Source organism: Anastrepha obliqua, chromosome 5 (assembly GCF_027943255.1).
Source record: "Anastrepha obliqua isolate idAnaObli1 chromosome 5, idAnaObli1_1.0, whole genome shotgun sequence".
NCBI lineage: Eukaryota > Metazoa > Arthropoda > Insecta > Diptera > Tephritidae > Anastrepha > Anastrepha obliqua.
This window is the reverse complement of record NC_072896.1, coordinates 78,943,552-78,971,306: the sequence shown is the minus strand read 5'-3', so window position 1 is coordinate 78,971,306 and position 27,755 is coordinate 78,943,552. Positions and strand designations below refer to the sequence as shown.

The 27,755-nt window shown below is 34.9% G+C and overlaps 1 long non-coding RNA gene across 3 annotated transcripts; it reads left to right on the top strand.

Moving 5' to 3' along the window:
- Nucleotides 1-497: 497 nt before the first annotated feature.
- On the top strand, nucleotides 498-27,004 carry LOC129248604 (uncharacterized). Of its 3 annotated transcripts, XR_008582631.1 has the most exons (6): nucleotides 514-584; nucleotides 1,290-1,322; nucleotides 3,877-4,066; nucleotides 14,164-14,639; nucleotides 26,165-26,239; nucleotides 26,485-27,004. It is a non-coding gene; the product is annotated as an uncharacterized LOC129248604 (long non-coding RNA). The 3 variants fall into 3 exon arrangements; XR_008582629.1 differs by lacking the exon at nucleotides 1,290-1,322 and having other exon boundaries at nucleotides 498-584; XR_008582630.1 differs by lacking the exons at nucleotides 514-584; nucleotides 1,290-1,322; nucleotides 3,877-4,066 and adding an exon at nucleotides 13,763-13,869.
- The last annotated feature ends 751 nt before the right edge of the window (nucleotides 27,005-27,755 follow it).

Here is a 27,755-nt window from a genome sequence, read left to right as displayed (position 1 = left end):
AGAAAAGTTTTACGCGACATTACATATTTTAATTTCAGTTAAAATTGATCATTGTTCACTAACTTTGTACGAGTACATGCATATGCAATTATGTTGGAGTTTCGAAAAGTAAGAGACTCATTTCATTACCGACCGTTAGTCGAAAGAGACGTCAGGCAGGAATGAGCCAACCATGTCATAATAAACTTTTAAAAACCAAACTTGTCTTTGGATCACCCTTTATTTAGTTTCGTATTGAAGCATATGCTCCTATATGTATGTATGTATATAGTATCTACTAATTTTTTTCTGAATAGCATTTGCAGCATTTTATAAATTTTGGTATAATAGAGTATAAATACATATACACTTATGCACTTATGTACAAGTATAAGTGTGTTTGTAGTGCTTGAATAATATTATATATTTGAGTAAATGTTATTACCAAAAATTAAATCGCCATACTCACCTCTTTAATGGACTATATGGGTGCAAAGGATTTTCAGTTAGACCCGAAGTCTTCAAACCAACAGTCGTTAGCTCTACAGAGAAATTTAAGTAAAAAGTTAAAAATTGTGTATATTCAAGTGCGAATAGCAAATAAGGTGCGTGATAAAAATTATAATATAATAAAATAATATAAATATAATAAATAATAATAATAATTTACATAAATCTCCTAAACAGCAATGTCAAGTGAATTAAAATAAATGTGCCATTTTTGTCTACATACATTTACATATAAGCATATATTTTTGCATATCGTTTGTAAATATTTTTTGGCTTAACAAATTTTTTTTTATAGATGAAACTAAATGATTTTTTTGCTTTCTTTAATTTTTTCATTCGAAAAAAAATTTTATTACTACACGATTTTCAATTTGATATCAGACGATTGGGTTTTTTTGTCACATTTCTTTATTATTTAATAAAATTTCTTTTTTATACGTCTTTCACCGGCTCGTGTATTTGCGTGGGTGTATGCTGGCTTTTTTATGTGCTAATTTCGACTAAAATTTAATAATTTAAGTTTACAAAAGTATTTTAATTATTTATTTATTTTTTTTTTAATAAAACTCGCAGTATTTTGGCTGTTTTCCAATATAATAAGCACAGATGTCAAGTTATGTATTCTTATATTCATGAAATTTATATGTTTAACGTTGCCATTAAAAGGTACGAAACATATCGATTATAGCAAATTAATTTTTTTATTACACTAGTGACGCGCTGAGTTCATTATTCATATATTTTATGTTGACAAATTCATATGGGAAACTGAAATATATTAAAAAATAATTTTTTTGTAGAATTTCATAGAAGAACCGAAGGTCGTTTGAAAGGTAATTGCGCTGAGCAAAATTGAGCAAATATTTTACTCCATTATATTTAACTTATGTGATCACTGCCCACAAAATCACAAAGCGATTACATTGAAATATGTGAGTTTATAGCAACTATAGTAATATGGTACACAATTTCAATCTGTTATTTAGCATCTAAGTTCTACTTACATATTTTGCTTGCCTGTAGCACTATCCTTGGCATTTTTCATTCAAAATTACTCATACGCAGTGGTGATTTGTATCAATCAAATTTTACTGATATTTGAAAATTAATGCTATTTGTATTTTAACTAATTTGGTAATGCAAACACATTTTCATTAGCATTACAGTCTTGTGCATACCATTGCTTCCATCGCTGCTTGGGTTGGCATATGATGGTATCAGTTATCCAAACCTGTTGTTGTGTGGATTCGCGACAATGAATATTGGTATAATGTTGTCAGTCTTAGATCCTATCTTGGTTTCCTTTCCTTCCTTTTGCTGCCTTTCCTTCCACTGGAGTTTCCTACTTTAGGTGATACCAAATCTCTGGCAGTTTCACCGATAGAAGGATTCAAGTTGGGAGACTGAGGAGATATACATCGTATCTCAAGATCAGTATTTAATTTGCTCATTACATACATTTATGAAACCTAGTGCATACACACCTCGAAATTAATATTTAGGCACTATATATTGACAAGTTTTCACGATTTATTTAGTTATTTTTTAATTTATATTATTTTTTTATAAAAAATTAGTGCTTTCTATAGCTAGAACCATAATAATTCAAGTCCCAAACATTGTGACACATTTAGAATATTTTTACAAATTTTCATCAAAAGTTCAAAATTTTATTGTATAAAGTGGGAAACTTGGATTCGAATGGTTTATAGACATACTACACTCGTACATATATTAGACAACGACCTAAGTTAAAAAAAAAAATAGTTTTTGATAACAAACCAAAAAAAAAAAACTAACGACCAGAAAAGTCAAATAAAATTAATCAAAACTGGAAAAATAAATGAAATTCGCTTTCGTGTTCAGCGATCCTATATTAGTCTAAAAACACTTTTCCACGAGGCCCTTTTTTCGTGTAAACTAGGCTGCGCCTAATTTTCTACACTTCGCACGCACTTTTCTTCATCACTGAAGATGCGATACACAAAGACTTTTCTGGGTACAGTGAAAAAATGGCTTTCCACTACTGTAGTTCACTTCATACGCCAATTTTCCTGCTTTTAAATAGTGGTGAGTTCTTGTAAGCGTAATTAGGATGGTTTTTTAAAACGTGGTAGCTGGATGCGAGATATCCGGGAGAAACGTATTTTTGTTTCGATTTCGTTTATACTCAGAATATACTATAAATGTGGTTAGTGCAAAGAAAAGCTTTTGCAAGAAAACGGACCTGCTAGGTGTGCTTGAGATAGAGATATTAAGACAATTGTTATTTATCTTATGAAAAAAAGTCTACCTGCGGTCGAGATGTTTAGAAAATTCGGTTTTGCGATAAGATTTATCAAAGCACGACAAAGCACGACACTTTTATTTGTAAATATACTCCAAAAGACTTGCAAGATTCGCTCACACTTGGACGCAAAAGAAGGATAGGGTTAAGAAATGTTGAGCAATACAAATTTTATGCTAGGGTGTGCATAATATTATGTTATATAATATTTATTAGCCTGGAATTTTAGAGTATTTTTTTGAAATTTTACTGGAACTCTGTTTTTGAAGTGAAAGTGTACTAACGCACCTAAAAATTTGTGAGGCAACTATTTGGTCGCAATCAGGCACATATTCTAGGCACGTATATACCATAAACAAACTTTCACCTGTATGTATGTACAAGGTGGCGCAAAATTAATCATCCAATATTGTTTTTGAATAAATTTTTGTAGAAAAATAAAAGTACTTGAAATCTTTATTTGGACCGTATGTGTCCATGTCTAGTTCACGAGTGTCCAATATGATTGACGTACAACGCTATTTGAAAAAATTATAAATTTTCCAATAAGGTGATTAATTTTGCGCCACTTTACATATTTGGTTGGCAAAAAACAAAACTATTTAATAAGTTGAAATATACAAAAATTTTATTTAGTTTTTTTTTAGTTTTGCTCATGGTCTTTTTGCTCTTTTTTTTTCTTTTGGTATTCTAATGCCTTTGGTATACTGATGATGTCGTCTTCAATTCTTGCGTATGGCGCCGATGAGAATAGAACTCTTTTCAATTGAATCATACAACTTTCAGCCAGCCCTCACTATTGTGAGAACTATTTAGTAGATACTATAAACATATACTATATACAGAAAAAAGCTTGTTCCTTAAATGGCGATCAGTACCTGTATCACTAAACGAATATAATGAAATTTCTTTTTTATAAACTTGTTTAAATAAATTCATATAAATTCAAGCAAATATTGTTTCATACTTGTTTTTTGAGTTACAACCCGTGATACTAATACCCCAGTAAATCCTCACAAAACCGAATATGCCACTCGTAAGGCTACTCCCCGCAATCCGCTTAGGCATTCCCTTATTTAGAAAACTTATTTCTTTTACAGTTTCAAAATGAGTGAAGTCCGAAGCTTGTTGTCCACCTTCTCTATTTTGGCAGTACTTTTGGTGTGCCTTTGGCTCTTATACGCCATCTTTTAAGCAGCCTTAAGCCAACAAACAATTACCAGCATCGATTGCAGGCACTTTTCCTGTAATCGCATAGTTCATAAGATGTCGTGTCTAGTTCAATAATTGGTAAGTTTAATAAATGCTGTTTTTATTTAATTTGTGGCAAATTATATATTTACATGATAATTAAATTTTTTTCGCTAAATTATTAATGATGATAACTCACGCTTATTTGTGGATTTGGTTATGGACATTTTCCAGAAAAAAATTTGTCGAACGAAAAAAGAGTGCAAAAATATGTGTATTTGATAGATAGAGGTCAAGTTTTTTGAATTTTCATTGATTTTTGCTGAACGGTAGATTACGTTTATCTGAAGCTTTCTCGTGAAAGAAATGCATTTCAGGATTGCAATTGTCTGCGGTAGCAGAACAGTTGCTGCTAAAGCAAATTTTGTTAATTATTTTGTTGTGTGTGGCCGATATGCCAAGGCGGCAATTTTTCAATGTTTTATAGGGGTTAGCAGAAAGGGCGAGTCGAAATTGAATAAAATAAGTTATGTATGAGGTATTAATCAGATTATTTTTTTTTTATATGAAAGTCTTCATGGAAGAATTTGTATGCAAAATGGCTTTGAGAGCATCGGCCGACTACCGTTTATTGACATGCACTTGCGACCTCAGAGAACCCTACAGGAACAAGTCAAGAGAGGGAAAATCGTACGATCTTAGAGATAACCATACCTTCACATCGTTCATAATACAGCTCTAATATTTGCCCGTGTTGCTCAATCGTGGAACTTCCATGGTGGCAAACCTATTTGATAGACGCCGCCAAAATAATATGGTCGCTTCAGCTTATCGACCAGTTTCTAAACCGAATGATTTTCGGAATCAGGATTATCGTCGTTATTAGAGAACTAGAACTAATAAGAACAATTTTTTTGTTGTGTACCTGATACAAATTATAAAGCCTGTTGAACGCTTTTGAAGTAGAAATTTCGGGAAATTGCAAACAATTTCGTTAACCTCCTTTATAGCCCGTTGAAATTCGATAAAGTAAATTAGCAAGCAATTGAAGTGACTCAAAAATCGTGTTGATTTCATAATACTTTTTTGTTGGCGTCTTGTGGATTTTCTTTATATAACGAATGCTCGAAATTTAGTTTATATGGAAGAACACCCGATACCGTTCCAAGAAAAAAATTGCTGTGAGTTTTGAGCCACTTCAAACTTGCACATTATTATACCAAAATTTCATGCACTATAACTCTGCATACTCGAAATTCCTCCAAAAAATTTTACAAAAAGCATTAACATGTGTTATATTTTAACTTTAATAAGAAACAAATAACTTGTTAAAACTTGTCATTAAAGCACTTTGTTATAGTTAGCACTGTATTTCCTAAAAATCGTGTTAACATACTTTTCCATTGGCAAATAATTCGATTACGCAAATTTTCTAATACATATTCATCCATATAAGCAGGTATAAGTAGGTGTAAACTGGCCTGTAGAGTAATTATAAGTACGCATACTTTTTCTATTTCCCCTCAACTTATTGATAGCTTGCTGGGAAATTGTGAGAAATCAAGCAGTTAACATTCACCACTCAATTTGTCAAGTTTTATAAACACTAATGGAATATAAATAAATTGTTAATGGGAATCCATAAAAACATTGCGTTGAAAGGCGTTCATTGAAAAGTGACTAAAGGCAGCTTAATCAAAAGGCTTGCATGAATTTTGTTTTTCTTTCACACGTTCCATTATAAACAAATTAGAAATTCCAGTTTGTTGCTGTATCATGCTAACAGCAAGTGATAGAGATGACCATCCAAAGTGCATACAACCATATGTACACACGTATGTATGAATATGCTCAGTGGTGTCCATAAGTGAAGCATGCATGTGACTATGTACGTATAAGTAACATCTACACCGTGTAGGAAAATTTGATAGTAGCGAACTGGTCCGTTTCTAGATAGAATGTAACCAGAATTTTACTCACACATATATAGTTTTACACGTATTTGAGAGAGTGTCAATTCTTTCCAATCGCTTGGGACTTTGTTTCACCATTATTATTATTTTTATTAACGCATAGTGCACTGCGACCTGTAGTTTATTGTGCTTGCCTCGAGGCTGCAATTGGAAATTTGTAATAAGTTTGAACGTTTTCTTAGTTCGAAATACAATTGGATGAAGAGATTCCGAACAATAATAGTAGAAGAGGGGTGGAAAAGAGGTATGAAACCTAGACCCAATACGCTTAATATATTTACTGATGGCTCGAAAATGATGAACGGAGTAGGTGCAGGGATTTATTGCACAGAGCTAGACATCAAGCGGCCAATTAAGCTCCCTGATCACTGCAGTATTTTTCAAGCAGAAGTCTTTGTGTTAGCACTAGCAAAGACATCGAGCACTAGCAAAGACATCGAGCAATTCCATCATAAATATAGGGTTTTCCAAACAGAGGTGTTATTTTGAATGCTATTTGTTAATGTAAGTGATCGGATGTTTATTTCATTATTAAGAGGAAGGTTTGCCATTAATAAAGGAAAATAACATCAGGAAAGTGACCTTCACGACCACGCTTACAGGACAATATCCTTTTCGTGAAATTTTCCATAACCGCATTGCAAAGTGGCTGCACTATGTCCTCGATAGCCTCCCGAAATCCATCTTTGAGGTATTGAATCGACCCTGGGCTGTTGGCGTAGACCTTTTTTTTCACGTGGGCCCAAAGAAAAATTTCATAACACAAGATGTTTCGTTGCTTGTATGGCACGTAGCGTCGTCTTGTTGAAAATAAACGTTGTCCATGACAATACCATCCAATTCCGACCATAAAAAATTGTTAATCATCTCTCATACTAGCCATGTCCAGAAAAGAAAGCAGAACTATCGTAGATATACTGACAGCAAGAATTGCAAACAATGATAACTGCAGATTTTGCTATGACCTAGAAGAGAGGGAAACTTTAGAACGCCTTCTATGTTCTTGCCCTGCATGAACTAGAACCCGGATGAAATGTTTAGGAGTTCTACAGAGAGGTTAGAATGTCTCTCGGGGTTAGAGCTTCAGAGTTTGCTTGATTCGAATCTCAATGTGATGGCTTTCAGCCAGCCAGGTCAACCTAACCTAACTGAACCGTCATCCGACATATGAGAGCTAGTATACTCTGAATTCTTTCTTCGATAGCTTCAAACTGCAAGATGGCGTAAAATTAGTCACCCGATCTGAAGATCTATAATTTTTCGACGATAATCGATTCTACGTCAACTGAACGACCCGTATTTATATCCGACCAAAAGGTATTGGGAGTGTTGTGCTATTGCAACAACAAGAACAACATTTATAATTTTTGCTAATGTCCATCACATCTGACACTTGTGCACTAGACAGCTGCAGACAAGTAATGCAGCGCATAAAGGCTGAAACGAAGATTTTCCTCACTCAAAATAATTTTTTATTTAGTAATAAAGTAATTCGCAAACAAAATTGGTTGACTAATTTTGTGCCATCTTGCAATTGAATTCGACGAATTACATACCATATATCGATTTGAAATCACGCTGCTGCCGGGAGGGAAGAAACAAATAAATTCTAAGATTTTCATATAATTTAATATAACAATTATAATAATTTATAATTTATAAATTTCACTAACTTTGTTTTATTAAAATCTAAATGTTACACATTTATCGTTATTACTTTGTATTCAAATAATGAATAGAAAACCATTCAAACATTAAAAATGTACTCAAAAGCCATAGTCATCACATAGCGTTATATGCTCGTAATTCATCAGAATTAGCGTTGATGCTGTCATATTCTGGAAACAGATGTGGTTAACCGCTATTTGAAGTGGTCCGCAATTGTCTATATCGTACTTGTGTTCAATCATTTCACTTGTTCAAACTTTCCCTACAGGGTGCATCTGCATACATATGTACGTAAATCTGTAAAAATAATCAAAAATCTTGTAAAATACAGTGCAATATATAATTAAAATTTTAAATGTAAACACACTTCATGTGTTCCGTATATGAGTGTTGAAGCACGCTTGGTCCAAAATCCTTGTGGTTCTCATGTTCTCACTGTATTGTACACAAAAAATGGTACATTAGTTCTAACATCCATATATACATATTATTATTGAACATGTTATTTTGTACGAGCGATAAAAGCGGTCATAATTCGAGGAAGAACATATTAGATTATAAATATATAAGTATACCATATACATACTTACAAATACGAGGACTGCTTTTTGACTTGCGATATGAAGCTATTGACTTGCGATATGAAGCTGCGAACAATATTTGTTTTTATTTACAAAGCAAAATACTTCCATACTTACTTATTTACTTATATGGCCTCATCAAGGACCACAGCCGATTACGGGATTAAGGCTGACTGCAACATGTCTCACTAGTCGTCTCTACTTTGCGCACGCCTTCTCCAATTAGCGATCCCTCACGATTATAGGGTTCCCTCCACTTGCCCCTTCCACCGGAGACATGGTCTTCCAATACGTCGTTGTCATCTAACTTGTCATCTGAACATCTTCTTTGCTAGAGCTTCTGCATCCATATGCTCGACGCGGCCCAGCCAGCGCAAGCGCTGAATATTAAGGCGATTAACTATGTCCACATAGTCGTAGAGCTCATATAGCTCGTGGATCACTTGGCGGCAGTAGTCAGCGCCAACACGAAGAGTACAGCCGATTTTCTGTAGTATCTCTTTCTCGTAGTATCTTTCTGTCTGCGACACAACCCATGCTTCAGTGCCATAGAGTAGCACGGGTAAGATGAGCGGCTTGTAGAGTGTTAGTTTTGTCGGGCGAGAGAGGTCTCTGCTGCACATTTGCTTACTGAGACCATAGTTACACGTATTAGCAAGCGTGATTCGTCGGTTTATCTCCAGGTTGACATCGTTTGTTGTTGTGATCGGAGGATGGTTCCATGAGTAGAAGCCCACGTAAGTGGGGAAAGTACCTGATCGCCATTTACTCCAGGACGATTCTTCTGCATAAGGTTCAAGCAGCTCACAAGGCCCAAGTATCCTCTGGGTATCTTGCAACGATCGGATGCAAACTCCACTGAGAAGCAAATTAGTCTTCTAAAAAAAGTCGAGTTATGTTAAAATATGTATGCAAGTATTTCGATGCGAATAGTCGCTTGATTGGTATGAAAAGCAACAGTGCAAAGCATACATTGCCATTCGAGGAAGGAGGAATGCTTAATTCTTAATGATAGGATCCCATTTCTTTGACGAAAAGACGTGTGGAAATAAGGGCTATCAGCTACCGAAGGTGAACCATTCTTCACCAGGTCAATGTAGCCCTTCACAATTACTCTATTTATGCTAGTTTAGTGTAAGAGTACAGACTGAAGCAAAACACTCGTGGGAGCAGCAGCAAAACATTGCTGTGAGATATGTGTATTGCGTCAGTATAGTTGCTTTCATTTTGGATATATTTTTTTTCACCTAGTATTCTATTTACATGGTGAGATTATCACCTTCGCGTGTTTGCAAGGACTGCTAAACCTTACAAGTACATATCTTCATTATGAAATTTTTGATACTGTAAAAAATAACGCTAAAAAATGAGATTTCCCACAAGGCACAGCGAAGATTTCTTGAAGATTACCTCTAACTGAGGTGGAAATATAAAAAAATGGCTAAATAAAATCAAGGATAGAATTTTTTGTTGTTAAATCAGTCTTGGACTCACAAAATAATAGTAGGAAAACTAATTAAGAATTCCGATAAAGCGAGTATAGTGAACATATCCAAAGCATAAGCTTGTACCTATATGGGTTCCAAGGCAATGCGGTGTTTAAGGAAATGAAATTGCCGACGAATTGGTCAACTGCGGATCGGCGACAATAATTTAAAATTTGGTAAGAAATACATTCGGTTGATGGTCGAAATAATTACAGGACACATCCCATGGTGTCAGCATATGACCACCATTGGAATCACTGAGGACCCGATTTGCCTGTCTTGCTTAAAGGAGTCGGACAGCACTGATCATTTTCTCTGTGAGTGTCCTGCCTTTGCTAGAGCAAGGCTACGAATTTTGTGTTCTGATGTCGTGAGAATGAGCAATATTCGTATTTTTAGACTTGCCAAACAATCTGGAACATTGTCACAGGACTAGCTATGTCTGTCTCTCTCTCTATTCTATCCTATCTCTTTCTCCCTGTCACTTCTCTCTTTTCCTTCTTGTATATAAACCCTTTTACTTACCAGATCTTCAAATGCAATGGACTTTTTAGACTGAGCGCTTTAGGAATTACCTTGATACTTCTTAGCTCGCCCTTTTCAAATTTTCAGAAAAAATTTAATTTTAGTGTATACAAGTACAATACTAAGATTTGAATCGACTAGTCTCGGTACATTCGGCCTTGACAGCTCTAGCATACACGTAATAGGTAGATAAAAACGTCAAATCAATCATTTGTTGCAGGAGAGCCGTAATCCAAAAAACAAAAACATTTGTATGTATTAACAGCATCTCATTAGATGAAAATACATATATAGATATGCCTTTACGTTCACTTAGGCAGGCATAGCAAAATGAAAACTTCGAAATCATTTTTCTCGAATTTTTGATATTTTGAGTTATGACGTTGTTTAGCAAATGTGCGGAGTTTAATTTTTTATTTGACAACTTTCGACATTTATTATTAGTTCTTGTTCTGTAATCCGGATATACAGTGACGGGCAGAACTGGCTAAATGTTTGCCATATTCATGCATTTTTCATTTGTCTGTAGAGACATCTTTCAAAATAATACTATCAAATTTTCAGGTTGAACGCTTCATTTTTTAAGAAATAAAAGGTATTCATTTTATTTTAAAATTTTAAAAATAAAAAGATATTACAAAAATAACAAAAATTTGCTCGGCAATTACTTTTATTACATAAAACTCAGTATTAATATTTTGTGCACTGACTTTTAGTCTTAATGTCGCTATTTACTATATACGTCTTGGCATGCCCTCGATCAGTTTTTGAAAAGTCGAGCGTGCAAGATCACGCCATTCCTTCTGAACTCTTGACGATAGCTCATCAATGTTCTTTGGGACCAATTCGCCATAAGCCAGTCGATTCTCTAGAATAACCCACACATTTTTAATCCGGTTTAAATTAGGACTCTATGCTGGCCATTCTAAAAGCTAGAAGTCCTCACTTTTTTATCTGCTTTTGAAAAAATTTTGGCGGTATATTTCGGGTTCTCGTCTTGCGGAAATATAACATCGTCTGTTTGATATGCGCTAAGGTCAACAAAATCCGGCAAATTGGTCTGTAAGATATTTAAATAGTCTTCAGTTTTCATTATCCCGAATATTCGTATCAATGCACCAATATGCCACAACGGGAGGCAGTCTCATACCATAAGGCTATCACCGCCAAGCTTAATATTGCAATACTCGTATTGCTTCCCATCCGACAGAAAACGGTTAACACGGGTCTCAGCAGACCATATCACGCTTTTCGAGTCATCAGCATTCCAGTGTTTGTGATTTTTACAAAATGTGAACCTCGCTTTCACGTTCCCTGGCTTTTATGGCTTGATGGCGGGCTCCAACCAGCTTTTTTCAGGCAATTTTACCTTTAGCGCGGCTCCCCTGTGTGTTTTAGCTACTTGATGAGTCAATAATTGCTCCATTGCTCGCGCTTCTTTATCCGAAAGTAGATTGGGGCACCTTTTTGTAACCTTTGGAACTTTTATATTTCGTCGTTCAGGAAAATTAACTACAGTTTGACGGCAAATTTCCCGGCATTGTACTATTTCCCTTAAGAGCGACCATTAGCAATCAACACCGCATGATTGTGGCAAAAATTTAGCAGCAACTCTAGTAAACTTACATACATACATACATATCAGGTGTGCTCAAAAAGTAAGCTGAATTTTAAAATTTCGCGGGCTACGTACATTGAACTTTCGATTATTATTTTTCTTATGTTGGTACACTCGTCTCGAAGATAGGTATGTTCACGATTTTAGCAATATGTGAGAGGCATAAGTAAGGCAAGTGTTTTGCGTGTTCGGCGATTTTCTGCTATCGAAAAAAATGGATCAAAGAAGTTCCATCAAATTTCGTATAAAAAATGCAATTAAATGCTCAAAAACACTTGAAATGTTGACAGTGGCATACGGTGAGAGTACTCGGAGTCAAAAAAATGTTTACAAGTGGTACAAGCTTTTCACAGAAGGTGGAGAAGATGTGAAGGACGACGCTCATCTGGACGCCCTAGCACATCAACAACCGATGAAATTGTTGAGAAAGTGAAGAAAATTGTTATGGAGAATCGCCGAATCAAAATTAGAGAAGTTGCTGAGGATGTCGGCATATCGGTTGGCTCATGAAGCGTGTGGCAGCGTAGTTTATTCCAAAATTGCTGAATTTTGAACAAAAACAACGGCGCATGAGCATCGCTCAGGAATTGTTGAATGACGTCAACGATGATCCAGATTTGCTTAAAAGGCAAAGCCCAATCGTCCCAATGGAAGAGCCCAGAAGAGGCAAGACCAAAAAAAGCAAGCCAAGTTCGATAAAATGTCAAGATTTTGCTCATTTTTTTTGATTATCATGACGTAGTGGGAGTATTACCTTGAAGTTATGCGCGGTTTTCGTGGAGCAATACGAAAAAAACGCTCGGAATTGTGGAAGAAATGCATGGCTTTTGCACCTGCTCACTCATCTTTGCTTATGAGAGATTATTTGGCAAAAAACAACATCGTTATCATGCCCAGGCCACCGTATTCACCAGATTTTGCCCCTTTTGACTATTTCCTGATCCCAAGATTGAAGAGACCCAGGAAAGAACGACGTTTTGCGACGATTGAGGAGATAAAAATCGAGTCGCTGAAAGAGTTCAAGGACAAAAGAGCATATCAGAACTGCTTCGAGGATAGGAAAACCGCTGGCACAAGTGTATTATATCCAAGGGGGACTACCTTGAAGAAGATAAAACAGAAATTGATGAATAAATAAATATTTTTTGAGAAAAATAAAAATTCAATTAATTTTTTGAACACTCCTCGTATATAGCGCTGTCAAAGGAATTTGCTTTAGGTAAATTTTACTTTTAAGTATAAATTATTTTATTTTGGTTAAAAATACTTTTTACAAGTCAATGATGCGAAACTGCCAGTAGATAATACACACATACATATATGCCTAAATATTTATCTATAAAAATAATGTTCCTTTCCTTTTGATTTCAAAAATTCAATTCCAACAACAAGCATGAAGATCTTTTGCGCCCACACAAAACCAAACCGAACGATTCCGTGCCAATAATCGCACAGAGCCTCCTCAACCATCACCACACATCCGACGCCGCCGTCAACGCTATTGGGGGTAGGCATTCATCCGTATTCCAAACGGCATGTACACGCACTTGGACACGAAGAGTGTTGCGGATCTGCTGAAAAGCAGCGAACGTTCGCCAATGATCCCCTCATATTTGTATGTTTCTATATTCGTGTGTTTGTATGCATACTACAGATGTATGTAGGCGCTGTTGAGATACATAATTATTTATATGCGTGTGCTTGTAAATACCTATGTACGCACATATTTTTGGCTATATCCATCTAGTCCATATGTTCTTACATAAAATTATGAGTTCTAATATACGCTTATATGTATGTGTGTATGCATGATTGTATGTATATATTCTAATATGTGTACAGTTGTATATACGAACTTATGTATGTATGTATGTATGCAATTCGTTCTGCTGCCGGCACACTTTTGATTCAATTCCGATACGATTCCGTGCATTGTGACGCTAATCGGCCTGGTCATTGTGGAGAATTCTTGCAGATGCGATTGCCAGTTTTTCAGAGGCATTCGGTACGAACGGTGTGCTCCGATCAATTAAACCATTTACCGCTAGCGGTGCGAAATTGCTAAATATCAAAAAATAAATATTATCATACAGAAAATTTATACAAGTATATGGCCACACATCTATATTAAGGATTTAGAAGAAATGCGTGTTCAAATTTGAATTACAAAAAAAAAAAAAAATCAAATAGTGATTTATTGCTTGTTATATAATATTTTCAGTTTAGTGTTAAGCCTTTTTAAAGAACTCTATTTAATTTCCAAAAAACAGAAACAAAAAAATTCATACCAAAATTACCGTAAAAATCTAATAAATTCTTTATATATTTCACCCATGACCTACAGCTTAAACGAAAAACAACAGCAGCAAAATGAATGAAGCGAGGAGTTTGTTTACCACCTTCCTTATCCTGGTCTTCTTGTTGATTTTACTGTGGGCTTTCTATGAAGCCGTTTTCTAAAACTTCAGCTAAGCGTCATTAACAACAAAACAACAGGAACAACAACAAAAACAACATCAACAATAACACAACCACAACAACTAGACATGATTTCCATGTTTTAAATTTTATGTACCCTACACAAACACGCATACATCCTGTGTTTAGGGTACTTTATCTGTTAGTTTTTATTTTTTTTACCATCAATTCATGGCAAATAGTTTGGAAACACATTAAGGATGTCATCATGAAATCTGGCAACAACAACATCATCTTACATGATAGAATTATTACGCGAAAAAAACAATTCCAAATAACATTAAATGAACACTAGTTAGCAAATGGCAAAACCGAATGGAGTTTGTTTAGTTAGAAAATGCGGTAAGTCGAATTTGTTTGTTATTATTTTAAATTATTTAAAAATTGAAAAAGTACATTAACAAAATATGGTATTTTAGATAGCTTTAATTTTCAAAATTTTTTATAAATTTTTTTCGTATCGGTTTTGAAGACCTTGAGAACTTAAATTGTTAATATTAAATGAAATATTCTTGGAATGATGACTATTTATGCTGACTATTAGCATCTACTATATAATTTCTTGGCATTTATTTTTTAATTTGATATCCAGCATGTGTCTGCCGTGGCTACGAGTCACTTGGCCCATTCGATCAGTCCAATTTTTGATTACTTTTTGAAATAAATCTGGCCGTATGGTGTCATTGATGTCTTGAATATGGCAACAAATCGATTGTTATACACGCTGGAGGGCAAGTTTTCCCTCTTGTTGAAACCGAATGTCGCCGATGTTTCACTGATTAATTTATGGAAACTCGATATCGCTCGCCATTCACCGCAACGGCAGCTCTTTCCTCGTTTCGAAAGAAATAAGGACCGATGATGTCGCTAGTGCTCTATGAACTAAGCGAATAAGTAAATTGCTACAATTTTGAAGCTTTGCTCTGGCGTTGAACTATTCATGATGACTTGCCAAACCTTACTGAATAGATATGTCGACACAGTTTGCCATTCTCAGCTTCCAATCTATAGTTATCGATAGTTCTCATGCAGCTAAAGAAATACCACAAAACATTTAAAAGTTTCCTAGAAAAAGTTATAGGACTCGAGTTATTCCTTCTTATGGGACAACACACCATCAAGAAGAAGCTTAGCAGTGATGAGCTAAGACTAAGAGACGTAAGCTGAGACCAAATTATGGGGCTATGTCAGGCGAAACCTTTACTGGGTGGATACAATCAGAGAAGGTTCAGGCAACTCATAACCCTCACTAAGGTCGAACAGAGAATGCTCACGGGCGTTCTTACAGGCATATTATGATCCACTGACTCATGTCGTTTCGGCGACTAGTCTCCGGAGACTCTAGCACACCTTCTTCTCGAATGTAATGCTGTAGCGCAAATAAGAATGAGATATCTCGACCGGATGCGGCCGGAAGAAATGCATACACGCTCAGCCCAAACCAGCTCTATCTTACCTGTAGGTTTACTAAGGGCTTGGACGAGGTCCTTTAATGAGGTACAGGTAACCCTCCTACAACGCGATTAATTGGTTCCTGAAAAACTCCGCGTTGTAGGAAAATCGCGTCGTAGGAAACTTTTTTTTCCTCCATTTTTCCTTTTCTTAAACAATATCACGCAAGTAACATTTTAAAGTTTTCTCAGCCGAATTAATTATATTAGACCTTTCATCGAATAAAAAAAATTTATTTTTTCAAAGATATTTTTCTATTTGTCTATTTCAATATAATAACATAAATTAATTCATTTAATTAACCAGCAAAAAGCAATTCATTTATTTAAATAACATAAAACTAAGGAAAATAAAATCTGGGAAAAATAGACACGGATTTTCAAATCTACATATTTCAGAGGATTTTAAATCTCAACCTTCTACAAATCCGCTTCCTCGCCCTCGCTTATTATAATTTGCTTCAAACGTTTTACTCTTGGTCGTCCTATTTCAAAATCCGAGCAAACACTTTTAGTATGTACATATGTATAATACAAACATATTATTATTTCTTTATGAGACTACGAATAATAGATATACACATATACACAAGTAATTTTTGATAATTGTGTGTTTATAGAATACAGTTTATAGAATATGTATTTAAAAAATGCTTAAAAATCGCGTTGTAGGAGTCGCGTTATAAGAAACATTCCGCAATTCGCAAACCGCGTTGTAGCGAAATCGCGCTATAGAAGTACCGCGTTATAGGAGGGTTACCTGTACACTCATTAGACAAAGCTAAGCTGTAGGTACAAATTTTGAAACAAGCTTTCATTTGACAACTGGGAACACAATTATACGCTATTTGTATTACTTTAACTCTCCACAAAGCTCGTTGTGAGCTTTTTGCTTGCGCACTTTTGAAAACGTGCAATTTTCAATTATTGTTCTTTGCTATATCTTCTGTTTAAATGAATTATTTAACTGTAAGAGGCCAAAATCAAGATTTATAATATACCGGTCAACTTTGAGGATTTCTGTGATTTTATTGCCATTTTCGACATTTTATTTAACATCAAACCAAAATTGCACGTAATTAGATGTTACAGTATCGACACCATTCACAATTTCAGCGGTTTGGCTTGCATTTTCGCCTTTATCGAAGCAAAACTGTAAAATGTACCGAATTTTCTTTTTGTTGACTTCCATTGTTAACACCCTGTAACTCGCAACTGAATCGAACAAACGAAAAAAAACCAAAAAAACGGCAAAGAATTTTTTTAGTGTGAAATGTGGCCTTGGCAACGAGCATAAGCTTTATATTGTGTGCTCGATAGTTGAAGATATATCGATCACTGCAGCCATCTACTAAGCAAATAAATGATTTCTTTTTCCCCAAACCAATATTCGATCTTCAGTACAGCAAAAAAGGGAGCACAGGAGATAACTTAGTGGCTCATCTACTTGAGGTAGGCTGTAAAAGAGTGGAAGGGCGCAAAATTTGTAGCAAATAGTAAGCTGGCTAATAAAAACGCGGCCACTCTAATTCCCAACTTTTGTCCTTCAATCTTATATGAATATTGTGGATTTGGAATTAATTTCTTCTTCTTGCTACCTTATAATCATTACTTTCATTATTTCATTATTGGGTTTGTCGCAGTCTTCGACTATCAAAGCTCAATCTCTACGAGTACCAAATAGAATTCTTCCAGTTGTGCTGGATATAAAAGTATATAGTTTAGCTGGCTTATGATCAAATATCCTGGTTATTAAATCTGCTATGTTACAGATGGTCGTTGCACTCTAGTTTGGAGACTTTAATCGCATGGCATCGCCGCTATTTGGGCGGTTTTAGTTGCTTGTGAAACAGAGAAGGGTTTCGTGATGCCAGAAAAATATTACATGTACCTAATTATAATCTTGTTGAGTTACAATAAACAAAGTGATTTATAGATGGAATTAAGATATTTTTTTATTAAAGTATTTCCCTTAGTACGTACTGCTGTCTGAATATTCTACATTTCTAATTGATCGCTAATGTTCCACTAAAAACGTTTAATCATTAGGCTTCATTTTAATTTGCCTTAGAGGCTCATCTCATACTATCTACAGGCATGCACCTTAATTAATGTATCCCTCTTTCTAAAAGAGCATCAATTAGGTTTGTAAACATAGGCAGAGCGGATTTATGAATAATATACGGGGTTTAGTCATCTTCGTTAGCATTTCACGAAACTAAGACTAGTAGAAATAAGCGTCCGTCGAATGCACAGCTCTCGCAAGGTAAATACTCACTCACCTATGTGTAGGTAGCGTGACTTTACATCCTTAGTGATATGGGATTAAAAGCCTAAGAAGTGTTCATTAGAAGCCTCCAATTCGGCTGTCGGTCAAGCACGATAGACCACATTAAGGTCCAATAAAAACTGACTAAGGCATTAATTGAGTGCACTTTACCATACAAGAACTCCATTGATAAATTGTGCAATCAGTTAATTTCACTCGAAAAAGCGTTCAACTGCGTACGAGCGGTCTGACCAAAATCTTCTATGTAAATGTAGGAGCACATCAACTTTAAGTTTTAAGCCCTCTTCTATTTAATCTGATCATGGACTGCCTTAGACGTGGCATTCAGGGCAATCACCCTTGGACATTGCTGTATGTTGACGAAATAGCCCGCCATTCTTCAAGAAAATCTGAAGCAGTAGGTACATGCCCTCGAATCTAACGGACTACGAATAAGCCGAGTTTCGTTTTGCAGCAGCGAGTTGCGAGTGGTCAGCTCTAACAATCAATAACTTTATCAGAATGATGAATAGTTTTAAATGGGCTCGCATGTTCGTTAAGGTAGTATTTTCGAGCGAGGAGTTACATACCGAATTCAAAAGTTATATCACGCAAATTTGAACAGAAACTGCACTTGGCAGAAATGCGGATGCTGAGGTGAGCCAGTGGCGTAATACTGTTGAATAAGATAAAGAACAATTATATATATTCTTGGTAACAGCAAAGTCGCTCCAATTAGCGCAAAACTTCAAGAAACTCGCCTTCGCTGGTTCCGTCATCTTATGAGAGGACCAGAGGACCACGCAGTGAGGTAAATGCTACAGATGGGTGTTTTAAAAAGAAGACTAGGCAGACCATCAAAAACATGTAAAAATACTATAAAAAATGACATGCGATGCAGAAGCATGAGTGAAGAGACGACCCAGGACCGTGTGGCCTGGAGATATCGCGCAAGGACAGCCGACCCGAAATAGGATAAGGCTAGGCAAAAGAAGAAGAGTTGATTTGGGTTGGGGTGAGAATAGCTCAATCCCTTTACTCCATCTAATATAAGGTGGCACAAAATTAATCACCCTAACTGAAGGATACAAATGGCGTGGTGGGTCAATCACATTTGACACTTGTAAATAAATAATAACAGAAGCAATATTGCGGCCGTCAGAGATTGCTGAACGTCACATTGGTGCAGTTGCATGAGAGAGATGTGAAAACGAGAACAAGACTGCAAGAAGAGAAATTACACAACCAACACACGAATAAAGTGCACAAGTGGGACGTCACACAGTGATTCTGTCAAATTCGCTGGGACCAACTTATTTTTCTCGCCATCGTGCTTGTAAGTGGACAGCTGCAGAATAAAAACAGAGAAGCTATGGAGCGCGTAAAGGTGAAAATAAAGATTTCCAGCACACAAAATCTTTCTCGCTTTTATTTAGTAAAAATATCAAAAACAAAATTGAATGATTATTTTTGCGCCACCTTGTATAAAGTAAAGGGCTCGGAATGTTTGCAGTCAGATGTCTTTACTGAGCCTGACAAATTTAGCTTTAAAAGAAAATTTGTTAAAATTCGTCAAATAGTTGTTGGCTAAATTTATCAAATAAATGGGATTAGCTAATGTTGTTGTTGCTGCTGTTGATGCTGCATTATAATTTAATCGGCGCCAACCACATAATTAAATGATTCATGGAATTCGTTAGATCAAAAGTTAAAAATAAAGCTAATTTAATAATTTTTATTAAGATTTGTGGATTTGCCGCGCTAAACGAAATCAAAAATCAAAGCATTTTCGCTTTTAAGAAAAATACATACATACGCGTTGCATACATACGCAATATTTTATACATCTTTTTGAATTGTATATGCAGGAGTTTGCCAAGTTTTAGCAATTTTTTCCTAGTTGATTTTCAAAAATGTTGGTTCAATAATAAAAATACACACACATACGGCACATAGTATGCATGATTTAATGATATTATTTTTTAAGGTCTACCGTCAAATACACACACATATGATATGTACATCAATTCTTTATTTTTTACTTTTTAGAATACCATCAAATTTAATGAGATGTTTTTCTTCTTAATATCCTTGCACAAATGCGAATATAATATCTGAATAAATATAAATATACACACGTACATACATACCTATCTCGAAAGTGTGAAAGCGTGCACCGATTTTGAATATCATCGTGAACATTCGTTTCATCAGTTAGCCAAAATACTTCCAAAAGTATTTTGAAACGTTTTTAATACGTAAAAAAAAAGAAATTGTCAACTTTTTGAGTGATACGTGCGCAGCAACATCGCTACAGTAGTAGCAATATAAAGGGTGATCAATTTAGAGATAACGGATTTTATTTTGAAATAAAACAACGGAAATTCAAACTGATTGGGAAATCTTTATTGGTTTTATGTAGAACCATTCATGACATTTATTTTTTAAAGATATTCCCTTTCAAATGCTGGCTGCAACTGCGCCGTAAATCGGCCATCCGTAAACATCTATGTTGAATGACTCGCTGGAGGACTTCAGTCGGTATCTCGTGAATAACTTTAGTAATGTTGGCTTCCAATGCCTCAATCGCAGCTAGTTTATCCATAAAGCATTTAGGCTTTACATACCGTCACAAATAAAATTCCAAAAGTGTGATATCACACGATCTTGGTGGGCAATTCACTGATTCGAGACGAGCGATAAATTGCTCACCGAAACGACGACGCAGTAAATCCATTGTTTCACGGACTGTTTGACAAGTAGCGCCGACTTGCTGAAACCAAATGTTGCAGAGATCACCGGCTTTAATTTCTGGCATAAAAAAGTCGTTTAGCATGGCGCGCTAGCGTTCGCTATTCACTGTTGCATTGGCGCCAGTCTCGTCTTTTAAAAAATATGGTCAATTGATTCCTCCAGCCCATTGGCTGCACCAAACGGTTGCTTTCAATGGATGTAATGGCTGTTCTTGAAAGGCTTTGGCTTGCTCTTCAGCTCAAATATGGCAATTTTAGTTATTGATGTAGCCCACTGAGCCAAAACTGGGCCACATCGCTAACGGTTTACACCGTAAGTTGGTCCGAGCTCGCGATGAACCCTTTTTACAGAGAGTCGATTTTCGTGATACAATTGTACGATTTTGTAAACGTTGTTGAAGCCTAAGTTTTTCCATGATAAAAGGTCAATAAATACTGAAAGAAATGTATTTAGTTTGACAGTAGTCACAAAATCCCTATTGAAAAAGTACCTCCAATCTGATCACCCTTTACATATGAGGTATACACCGGAATTAAAAAAAAAAAATATGTATATGTATGTGTATGTGTAAATATAATTCATATTTTTTAGCCACGTAGAATGGTGATATATGCTCGTATTCGTCCATTGTTACAATTTCGCACTTTTGTATGCACATTTTCGTGGCAGATCATTTGTTTGCAACTTAAGAATAGAAATTAGCGTTATTATTATTTTAGAGAGATGTATACGTAAAGATTTATTTTCATACAAAGCTTGTTTTTCTTCAATTCTTTTAATTTTTTTTGTTTGGTTTGTTCGGCCGGCTTGTGTGTACATAGTCCAGCTTGCTTACTGCTTTCACTTTTTTCTATGGTATTATAATGTCCTACGTGATATTATATTTAAGTAGTATTTTTAGCATTTCTTCGTATTTAAAACTCTGACACAATGAGTTATGAAGCAGAAATTTAAACAAAAGAAGAAAAAAAGTACAGGTTTCTGTGGCATGGATTAAATGCTTGCCAAAAAATAAAAGTATTTCTTTTTGAACTTTTTTTCAAAGCTAAAAATACGCTAAAAATATGTAATAATAAAAATATCAAGCGTAAACAATTTCTGCACGATTTCAGCTAAACAAAGAAAACAACTGTAAACGATACGACTAAATGAATATTTTTAATTCACTACAAATCGCGCCTAGTCATGGCTCAAGTAAAGACACCCATTACTTAGGTTAATGCCAAAAATGTGTTCTTTCTAATTTTTGCTCTGGCTGTCTGCTTATGGAGAAAATTAAGAAGCCATTAATATGTTGCTAGTGTGCCAACAAAAACTCGCTGTGCGGTATGCTGGTGGAATAATGAATTAATCAGGTTATGGGCTTGTCCGCAACTCAATCAATGTGGCAATATTGCAAAGCAACATTTTCGATGTAAAAATGTTGCAACTTTTCGGAACGTTTTGACGTTGCATGCGCGCAATAACATATAGTAAAAATCCAGCATTTTCAAAATTTGTGTTGGAAGAAAAAGAGTAAGCAAAATCACAAATTTATTTTTTTTATTAAATTATCAAACTTATTATAATCGAATACAGAGATTATTGTATAGCGCAATTTATTATTGAATGTTTCTGCATCTGCAGTTGTAAAAAATATATAACGTCTGGAAACAAATCGTTTTGTCACTGGCCTCCGCTTTGAAATATCGGTCACAATCCACTTTGATTTTTTATATTTTAGTAATAAGCCACTTTCACTGATTTTTTCCGTTAAATTGCCGTTGAAAAACTCATTAAAATCTCATTTCAAGCAAATGCAAACCAGGCAAAAAAGCCGCAATATTTGAGCTAAGCAGGGTTGCAGTATTGCAGCATTTATTGAGCAGCATGAACAGGGAGTGAAGTAAAAATACTAGCGCAAAATAGGCACTAGTGGAAGCAATTTGTTGAGCCCTTATGTTTTACACAGAAATAAAAGGATCAGATATACTATATGTGAATATATGAGCAACCAATTTATATGTTAGCAGTTATCGGATTTGGCCTAGTTTTGAAAGCCTTCGTGATTTGGCATTAAGGAGACGGTGGTGTGATATAGCTTCTATGCGTTACGTGAAGTCGCTGGTTTACAGCGACCGATATACGGTCCTCCTCCTTTAAGAAGGCGACGAGCGTTAGACTCTCTCATTGCGCTTCATTCGATTCAGCTGCTGCACCCGCAAGCACTACCAACAAAAAAACTTAGAAATAAAGTGTTAGGACACATATGAACACTTTCCACATTTTTTGTGCGTAGGAAGGTTAAGAAAGTACTTCGAAGTGCCGAAAATTTAAATTTTTGTAATATATAAATAACCTAGGACTCGCATACAAGAAGAGTTAATAGATTTTGACAAAATCTAGCTCTGGTTCAGGTGGATAAAATTTCTTTTAAAAGAAAAATTTATACAGAGATAGTCGCTTGATCTTATCTTGACATGTAAAATTAAATTCTATGCCATAAAGCTTAGGGAAGTGAACTTTCTTACACTAACTAATTTTGATTATTTTGTTGTTAAAAGAAAGGTTTAGCGATCATTTGCGTGGCGAATAGATGAAGTAACTGGCAAAAAAAAGATGGCAGCACTGTTAAGGAGATGCCAAAAATGGCATTTTGCTTGGAAGTACTTGGCGAGTGCTGCTCCAACATTGCGAATTCTATTCAGGTGTTGCCCGCCGTGTTCACATGCAACTGTTTTAGTTTTTAGTCTTCAAATAACAACCAGTTGACTTACCTCACATCAGAAAAGGAGGTTGATAGTATTGAATAAAGCGAAAGATATATACCAGTTTTATGAGGTATAACTGTACCCGCGAAATGCGAATATTTACTAGTTTTTCTTAGTTTATTTAGTTTTTCGGTAAGCGAGCAAAGCTCAAACATAGCGAGCAGATAAGTGGCGATTTGAAGACTCATATTATCTATTTAGTATTGCAACGGCTCCCCCGAGATAGCGTACCCAAGTGAATTTGATAGAAACAGTTGTTAAGCTAGGATAATTTAGAGTCCTCTTTTTCTGTCTATTATCTTTCATGCTTGCATTAACTTAACCTAACTTTTCATTTTTCTCTACGAAAGTTCGATCAATTTACACCTTTCACGCACTTCTTTCTCATAGTTCATATTGACTCACGTTATGGCAAAATTTCTCTGAAAATTCTCATTCGAAGGTGGCTGGAGTATTGGCAAAAGAAGTCGGACAAGTGTATTAGACCTGATGAGCATTACTTTGAAGGAGACAAAATAGATAGCGATAAATAAAGAAAATAAATATTTTTCGAAGAATAATAAAGTAATAAATAAAAAGTCACCTTACTTTCAAATTAATTGTCATAGAGAAAAATCACTTTGGGTGGGCTCTTTTGATATGCTAGCCATTTTTGAGCTGGCCACTAATAGGTATGCCGCCGTAGCCGAATGGGTTGGTGCGTGACTAGCATTCGGAATTCACAGAGAGAACGTAGGTTCAAATCTCGGTGAAACACCAAAATTAAGAAAAACACTTTTCTAATAGCGGTCGCCCCTCGGCAGGCAATGGCAAACCTCCGAGTGTATTTCTGCCATGAAAAATCTCCTCATAGAAATATCTGCCGTTCGGAGTCGGGTTGAAACTGTAGGTCTCTCCATTTGGGGAACAACATCAAGACGCACAGCACAAATAGGAGGAGGAGCGCGGCCAAATACCCAAAAAGGGTGTACGCGCCAATTATATATAATATATAATAGGTGTTGATTTTGTTATAAATCCATTATTTTGCTTATAAATCCATGCTAACTAGACGAAGCTGAGTATATTAAATGTGTGAGTAAGACTTGTAAAAATAAAAATAAATAAAAACAACTAACCAAAAAAAAAAAATTACATATAATTATATAAAAATATATTGCAAATAAACGAAAGTTAATAAAAAAAAAATAATAATAATATAATGAGCCTGTGTTCACAACAGTAGCAGCGCGAGATATTGCAAAGTTTTCATTATTATCTTGTTCTTAGTTTTATAAAGATATAGTTTATAATACCATAAAAACCATACCATTTTACGTTGTTAAACTTTATACGCAATTTTAGAAACTTCAACAAAGCTTCAAACTTTTTAATGCGAATTCTAGAAAAAATTTGGGTAAGCAGTTTTATAGCCCATTAAATTTCAGTACAATAAGTAGTAAAAAAGTGGAAGCTTAAAGTCGCTTAAAATCGCGTTGATTTTGTTTTTCTCTGCGCATTTTCTCCATATAAAACAAATTTCGAGCGTTCGCTAAATGGAAGAAGAGAAATGTATATTACCATCAACAAAAAAATTTATTAAAAATCAACGCAACTTTGAGCTTCTTTGAATAGACACACAGTTTTGCTAAATTTGAATGGGCTACAAAACTGCATACCCATACATACATTTTTCTAAAAATTCTGACGAAAATTTTTGCAGTTTTTTTAAACTTTGTATAAAGTTTGAAACATTGAGTTAAATGTTTTTTGCTATAAAAGAAACTATATTTAAAAAAAAGATAGTAAAAAAAAATATTAAAAATAGTAAATAGTCAAAAAGTTGCAATATGTGCGCTGCTATTATTGAGAACACAGGTGTACATACGCACGCATGTATTTGTCCAGCTACAAGGCATTTGTGTTAGAGGCGTCTCGACAGAATTGCATTTACGTTAAAAGATTTTTTTTTATTAATAAATAGACAATAATTGAGTTTTTATGAGAAGCTTTAAGACATCAAAGCATTCGAAGGTTTGTTATAAAAAAACCGTTACATAAATTTCGTTGTTTTTCAAAAACAAAAATTCAGCCGCGGAGTTAAATATATACATTTTTATAGTTAATGAATATAAATAAAACGTATGCAGATTCTCTTAATGGTTACCATATGTTTGCCATTTCAAGTGTTTTAATGGATTTTGGCAATCGTTTTATTTAGGCCATTCAGCCTTGCATAATTCAACATGAAGCGCCACACAAACATTACACCATAAAATATTCGTATTCTGTAAAACTATACACTTTTTCTCTTTCTTTCTTCGACTTTCCCCTTCACTTGTGTGAGTACGAGTATATGTACATATACACAAATTGCTGTAAAACATTTGGCTGTCTGAAAGCAATTTGAATTCAATGTTTTCCAGCTGCTTATGACCGAATAGAAAATCAGCGAACGAAAATTGTAAAACTACTAGATAATGTAAATATAATAATATTTTTAAATGTATTAGAGCACGCATATGATGTACTTGAAGTTTTCAAACTAGTATTTAAATAGGTACTTAGCCGATATTTTCAGTTTTTGTATATTTTTCTTGTTCGAAAATACATTTCTCGCATTTATTTAGATTAAAATTTTTGTTCTGAATTTTGCTCTTGTAGATGACGTCAACGTTCAGGCAGCAGCGGTGTTGCGGAGAGCAAGGGATTTTTCGCTTCTGATACAAAGAAATTTCGGTGAGTTTCTACGTAGCTGCCTAATTCATTGAGAAATATTTAAATTGGTTTTGCGCAAATTTTTCGTAAATTGCAAACAAGTGCAAAAGCTATAAATCGATAAATAAATTTTTGGCAATGCAAATTGATGTGTTTATTTTTTTGTTTAAATATACATATTTCCGTTTTTTTTAATATTTATTTTTTCCTGTTTGTTTGTATATTTTTCACTAAATACATGTCACGTCCATTTCTGTAAACAAAAGGCCTTATTGCATCGCGCGAACAGAATACCAGAATAAACAAAGTATCACCAACATCCCTTTGGCAACGCTAGGTGCTGCGGATTAGAAAATTTGCAGATATGTAACCGCCTTAAAAATGGAAAATATCAGCTGTCAGCAGTCCAACAGTTAATCATAAGTAAAGACTCCAGCGGACGTTCATGTCATCGACTTCAAAAAATTGCGTTTATTTAAAAGTTAAAAATAAAATATTTATGAAAACTAAACAAACAAAAAAAAAAAACTATATTATAAAAACATAAAACCAAAAAAATGTAAAGTAGCTTACACATGAACAACAACAACCATGTTTGAAACGTATTTATTACATAATTTTTCTTCTTAGGTGTATAAGGGTATTTGATATAAGCCATAGTTGTAGCGACTTTATAATATTATGAAATATAAAACAGCAGCAAAAAGGAATAAATAATAAAGAAGGGTATTTATGGAACAAAAAATATTAAAATCTTAAAATTAAATTAACTACAGAAAAAAGTAACACTAAAAGCATTTTCATTTTTTATCATACAAAAATCAAAGGTTGGGAGAAGATTTAGGGCCGTTCTGGTACAAATATTCAGATCAAGTCTTAGTTTGGGTTATACTTCTAAGATTTGGCGGGAGGTCAAGGTATTGTTCCTACCAAAAGGAGGCAATAAACTTCCTGAATTTCCCAAATCCTATAGGCCAATTAGGCTACTGAACTGTTACCTAAGAGAGGAGGTTATCTCGATAATGCCACTCCATAAACTGCAATTTGCATATCAAAAAGGGAAATCCACAGTTACAGCACTACACACAATTGTTAGCGATATAGAAAAGGCCCTTGACCTAAAGGAAATAGCCCTCTGTGCTTTTATGGGCATTGAGGGTGCATTTGATAACGTGAACTTTTAAGCAATAGAATTGGCACTCTCCAATAGGGGAGCCGATCCAGCAATTGTAAAATGGGTAAGCACCATGCTAAACTAAAGGATAATCACAGCCTCTTTGGGGCAAGTTACCCAGAGTATTACAGCCGCGAAGGATGCCTTGGCTCTGGTCTATCCTGGCTGACGGTTTGGTACAAACCATTAACAATAAAGGATATAAAACAATGCATACCCTTGCAGATGACATTTCTGTAATAATTAAATGCAACCACGAAAGGACTATAAAGGACTTAATGCAGGATGCGTTAAATACAATCTGGGACTGGTATAGAGAAGAGGGTTTATCAATCAGCCCTTAAAAAACCGCTATTATCCCAT